Source organism: Dipodomys spectabilis, unplaced genomic scaffold, assembly GCF_019054845.1.
Source record: "Dipodomys spectabilis isolate Male_0828 unplaced genomic scaffold, ASM1905484v1 ptg000581l, whole genome shotgun sequence".
Taxonomy (NCBI): Eukaryota; Metazoa; Chordata; class Mammalia; order Rodentia; family Heteromyidae; genus Dipodomys; species Dipodomys spectabilis.
The window spans coordinates 123,457-130,105 of NW_024871258.1; the positions used below are offsets into that span (position 1 = coordinate 123,457).

The 6,649-nt window shown below is 34.0% G+C and overlaps 1 pseudogene; it reads right to left on the bottom strand.

Annotated features, from left to right (window-relative positions):
- Positions 1-5,265: 5,265 nt before the first annotated feature.
- LOC122100505 lies at positions 5,266-5,362 on the bottom strand (annotated as a pseudogene).
- Between the last annotated feature and the right edge of the window lie 1,287 nt (positions 5,363-6,649).

Genomic DNA, 6,649 nt, shown 5'->3' on the forward strand with positions numbered 1-6,649 from the left:
TTGTACTAAGTTTTTGGATGTTTAAGTATATACTTATTTTGGTTGTGGGAAATTGTGTTCATCTTGGGGTATTGTTTTTGTTAGACTGGTGTCATATCAGTGATTAATTTTAGGATAGGGGTTCCCTTTCCACAAGAACATGAACCTGATCTGTCTTTTTAGCCTGCCCATTATCAATGGCATAAGAGTTGCACACCAACTTGCCTAGATTCCTACCTTGGCTGGCCTGGATTCTGCAGTCCTTCCAACCTCAACCTGTAGATAGTGCAGGAGGGTGGAAATGATCCAATGCACCCAGCTATAGATTGAGAAAAATTTCTACTAATCTTTTGGCCTGGGTTCTGTTCTCAATCTTCCTCAGTAGTTAAGAGTTCAGATGGGAGCCCCTGGTGCCAAGCAGTAAGAGTATTTCTTAAAGCAACTAGACATATATATGACTTAGGCATGTGAACACCTCAGGACAAGAATAAAAGAGCAGTGAAGCATAGAGGACAGGCCTAATTTTAACTAGCTACTTGGAGGCTGACTAAGCTTAGCTAGCTACTCTGGAGGCTGAGATATGAAGACCACTATTCAAAGCCAGTCAAATCATGAAAATACATGCGATTATCTCTGATAAACCAGAAGTAGAACAATGGCTCAAGTGGTAAACCTCTATCCTTGGTCACAGAAGCTTAAGCATGATGAATGAATGAATGAGCACTTGCACATGGGCATGTGTGTACACACATGCATGTGTACACACACATACACACACACACACACACATGAGTATTTCAATGCGAAGTTCTTTTTTTACCTTGCTGTACTCTATTTCCCTGTATTAGTTTACAAATTAACAAAATCAACTAAGCACCTATTTATATACAACTCATCGTGTTTCTCTAAACTCAACTATCTTTTTGGAAGCATGCTTTTATTTGACCCAAATGTAAACTATTCAGGAATTTGATTCTTCTCCCTCAATTCTGTAGAATTAGATGATTGTTTAGCTCCCTCCAAGCAATATAATTTTGTGAAATCCTGCATCAAGCAACATATTTCTTTCACTAGAAGGGAAGCCTCTGTCAAACAATTAATAATAGGTTTTTCTTCTCCTTGCTAGTATCTGTGGTTTTATTATCTTCATATATTTCATGATCTGTCTGTGTATAACAAAGACTGCTGTAAAAATAAAAAGACTCTTCACAGCACTTACCATTTATATACCATCCATAGGTATGAAGGTGTTTAAATATTACTGAAATTGCTTTGGAACAAATCATGTTCACATTGACTATCGTGAAAAATAAGAATTGGGTTCTCAGCACTTTAGGTAAGAACTTTTTTGAAAGAAACAAAAGGAAAAGTAGGAACAACTCAACACATATATTCAAATGAAACAAAACAACCCAAGAAAACAAATTAATTCAGTACTCATGAACCTGCAGGAAATGCAAAGATTTAAAAAAAAAACATCAGCTATGACAAGCTTATGAAAATCCTGACTACATGGGAGTCTACACTTGTGAGGATAGAGGTTAAAGCCCAGACTGGACAGAAATATCTGTACACAATGCCATGTACCTGTTATTCTAAATTCCAGGAAGAATAATATAACATGGACTGAGCCCAAGGTCATACACAAGTATCTGAAAAATAATCAGGATGATTTAGGGCTGGGGACATGACAAAGTGGTAAGAACAGCCATTTAGGGGACACAAGACACTCAATTCAAACTCTAATATTTGGGTATTATGTAAAAAGCTATGATTTTAAATAATTGGAATAATTGAAAGATTTGAGTATTTGAGTGGAAATATGCATGAGAGAGATAGAATGAACCCATGGTGCAATACTTACAACTTAAGTGAAAATGTTTTATGGTACTTCAGACAAAACAGAGTTACCTTGCAAATGAGCATGGTTGTAGATTTGGGTGATGGAAATACTTTACTTACACAGGTGTAAATTAAATAGATTTTTTTAGGTAGATTGTACTTCTTGAACTAAGAGCCTGGATGATGTCCCTGAGATTTTTCTCTCAAGACTACCACTCTACTACTTTGAGCCACAGTTCCAATTCTGATTTTCTGTTGGTTGTTTGGTGATAAGAGGATACTAGACATTCTTGCCCAGGATGGCTTCAAACCATGATTGTCAGATCTCAGCCTCCCGAGTAACCAGGATGCCAGGCATGAGCTGTCGATAGATTTCATAATTTAGTAAATTGTACAGTTACTGAAGTTGTACATTATCATTATAACCTGTGTAATATATGTGTGTATGTATATATCAATGCATACTGATAGAAATATTTTAACATATTTTTGTATCTACAGTAGATTTATGAAATTATCCATTATAAAATAAAATGGAAACAAAAGTTAATAAGGATCAAAACAAAGGAAATTATCACATGTTTCTTGATGTTTAATGGAATACGAATTGCGAGAATCAGTTTGGGAAAACCATCTCTACGTTAACAAAATGGATAAGAGGTATTAATTCCAGTCCATATTGTGCAACCTCACACATGAGTGTCAAAATCAAACAACACTTTTTGCCTTTGCTTTTAACTCACCTGTTATAATTTACGGGTTAGATGAAGTAATCAAATAAAGATTAAAATAATGTTATGTGAGGCTATGAATTAGAGCTGAAAATGATTTTAAACATGATAATAGCTAATTAACTTGCATATTTCTTACTTTTACTTTGTCATGTCTCTCATTCCCATATTAGGAAAGTATATAGAAGGTTCTCACTGAATTATATGTACAATTATGAAAAAAAATGTATTGAAAGAATATGGTCACAATGTGGTTTTAGCTTATTGAGACCTGTAGGGAGAAGTGTGTTTTTGAGGACTTGCAATACATTGTGATGAAGATGAAAGGAGGGATGTGCTTATTCTGGAAAACTGGCTAGGGGATTGCTCCCATAAAGGTAGTGATGAATTCTTCCAAAAGTTTACAGAAAAATCACTTTTACAACCATGTTCACTGCTGCACAATTCACCGTAGCCAAGTTACGGAAACAGCCCAGATGCCCTTTGGCGGAGTGATGGTTGGAGAAAGTGTGGCACATATACACAATTGGATTGCACCTATCCATTTTTAAGACTGTTACATTATTTGCAAAGAAATGGATAGATCTAAAAATTTATTAAGTGAACAAAGTCAGAGCCAGACACACAAAGGACCCATGTTCTGTCTCATATTTGGAAGCTAGAAATTTATACAAGTTTACACAAAAATATTAACCAAAGCATGCGATTTGCAGAGGAGTATTTCAAAGGTGTAATTTCTTATAAAATTGAACTTTACTCCAACAAAATTAATAGCAGGAAACTATCATTTGGACGATGTGAGTGGAAGTCAAAAGGAAGGAATAAAGAGAGTTATGGAGGAAGAGAGTGAAGGTATAATATTCAATGCAACTGTATAAAACTAGAAAAAATTAAAGTGGAAGTGGCGCTGTAGCTCAAGAAGTGGCGCTGTAGCTCAAGTGGTAGAGCGCTCGCCTTGAGTTGAAGAGCTGAGGGACAACGCCTAGGCCCAGAGTTCAAGCCCCACGACCAACAAAAAAAAAAAAAAATTAAAGTGGGATGAGGTTTGGAAGGGTGTGAAAAAGTTATATAAATATCCATTATATTAAAAAACTGATTTGTTGAATGGAAATTCCCTTGTACAAGTATTTAAGATAAGAAAATTATAATTAAAAACAATGGAGACATCTGATCTTAAATTCTATTTCCATCTCTTTTAAAAATAAAAATTATTTGTTCTATAATTTGATCAGAGGGATGGATTTTGTGGCTAGCTATATCATTGCACATCTGTCTCTCTCTTCCTCTTTCCTTCTCATGGTTCTCATAGGTAATATGATTACTCCATAATTATCCTAATTTATTTCGCTTTTATAGTTTTTTTACATCATTTCACTTTCTGCTCTGTCATTTCCCAATTCATTTACATATAAGGCATTGTTTCCTATTTTCTCATTCCTAGAATAAGCTGCACATGAAGACACCACTGGTCCTCATTTTCAGTTTGTCCCTTTGAATACAGAGGAAAATCTTCCCTCTGCTCTCTACCAAATCTCTACTCTCCAGTTAGAATAATTTAGAATAGTAAAAATGAAAAAAGAGAAAATAAATAATAGTGAAAAAACAGATGCAGAAAATTCACCGGAATAACGATGAATATACACCTCTTCATCTAGAAGCCTACTGTGGACACTTAGACATTGTCCATGAGTTGGTGGCTCAAAGCAGATATTCATGGAATAACTGTGAAAGGCTGGATACCCTTGCACAGTACTTATACATGGAATAATACCACAGTGGCTTCTTTATTTCATCATGATGCAGACACCAGTGGCCAAACTAATGGCCTCTTGACCCCCTTGCTGCTGGGTATAGATATAGCAAAGATACGCTGGATCTCCTTCTGTTGAACCATTATATCAAACCAGATCTGAAGCACAACTTAGAAGAAACTGCATTTGATATTACCAAAAGGATAAGTATGTATCACTACCTCTTTGAAGTTGTGGAAATCTGTACAAATTGTTCTCTTAAGTCCTAATGTTTCCATTAAGTTTCTTAAATTTCAAAATTGCCAGTCCATCCCATGTGTCCATACAAAATATTTTCACAATAACAAGCAACAGCAATATTTTACTTTAGAAATTCATGGATTCCATGGTATTCTTCCTAGTGAATTGCCTGACTTTGATGTCAAAATATATTCGAGTTGTTTGTACACATCAATAATGATATCTATAGAGTTTGTGCTTTTTTTAAATCAGAAATAATTTTAACTTATCTGTTGAAATGAGTAGTAGAGAAACTAAAGATATTTCTGGTGCTTGTCTGAAAAAAGTATATTTTAAAATATTTATATTCTGTTTGTATAATGTCCATAATCTATTTCTTTCTCTCCTAGATATAATACTTTGAATTCGACATTATATTATAATATATAGGTCCATTAATAAATGTGTTCTTTCAGATTGTGTTCCATATAGGAACAGTTTAAGATTCCTTTAATTCCTAGGTCCTTATAGAATTTTATTTCTTTGGGATAAAATGACAATGTTATCTTATTTCAAAAGTTTTATAAAGGTTATGCTATATAAAGGCCTTTCTAAAAACGTGAAGATTGAATTCACTCATGTCAAACTAACTTTTATTTCTATGAATTATATGTATTATTACACTTGAATATTTGTAATCAACTTTTTCATAACTGTTTTTCATTTCTTGCATCTGAAGAATGAAAAATATGGAATACTTCACAAATTTTCATATCATCCTTGTGCAAAAGCCATGTTAATCTCTGTATTGTAATTCAGGTAGACATGATGCTGAAGCATGTAGTATCTTGTAAATTTACGTAGTTAATGATGCAAACTTAAGATAGGCATATATCCTTGGTTGCCTATTTGCAACCAGGAAACCTATTGTTCCCAAATTTGCTATTCATCTTATTTCTGCAAAATTCTGTGTATGGTGGAAAAACTTATATTGTTTGTTCAATTGCTCACATTTGCAATTGTTTGTCAGTAACTATTTTAAGTCTTTTTCATTTGAAATTTGATCATACTTTGAAGTCTTCATAGCTAGGTCCAAAGGTGATGGATTTTCAAGTACTTATTTTTTAACTGATTTAGCTTTGTGGAGCTAATGGATTCAAAGTAAGCCTTGCTTAAGAGCTACTTCTAAACTTCTGCAGCTTAAAATTTCCCAAATGAGGTCTTACTGGCACAAATGTCTGCCTGACCCTTTACCCTTGCTCCATGTAAGAACAGACCTACCAGAATATCTTACCCTGACAGCATAGATTGTCTTATTGGAGCAAAACTAATCTTAGTTACAAAGGATCATAAAGTGAGGAACAGTTCAGACAGGACTGTTCAGACTAAGCCAGGCGCTAATGGCTCATGCCTGTAATCCTATCTACTCAGAAGGCTCCAGGAGAAGTCCATATGTTTCTCCTTGTTATTAGGCCTTAAATTGGTAATGTTTTAATCACAGTGTTTCCTCTTGCCTCTAGGCTGTACATCTCCGAATGGTAAAGCTTTAAGTTTAATTCTACCAAACACTGAGGTAGAGGTAATGGAATAATATTTTAAAACAGTTGCCTTTGTTACCTTAACCACAAGAGAACAATGCAAAGCATTTTCTTATATTATATATAGTTATATATTTTATATTTATGTGCTGATTTTATATTTCACACAGTGAATCTTACTGGAATTAATTTATAATTTGACAAATTAATTGATATTTATTACAATAAATAGATTGGAATATAAATAATCAGGATTAGAATATATATTAGAATATAAAAAGTATCAATGCAATGTTTTCAGTATAAACTTGTGATACCTTCTAATTGTTCTTGGTTTCTGAATTCACATGGTAAAAAAAACAATGTTGTTTTCTTTAATCTATAAGGGATTTTACTCTGCTGCTCTGTTTATTGTTTTAACTCACTGGTCCCAAACTGTTTTTCTCCATATTTCTGAAGCCTTCCTACTGATTATACTCAAATTTTGCTGATATGATGTCTAAAAGGTATTATTCTTCCACAGGATCCACGGGTCCTAGGATCCCAGGTCCCAGTTACCTGCATCATCAAATAACTAGGGCAAGAGATC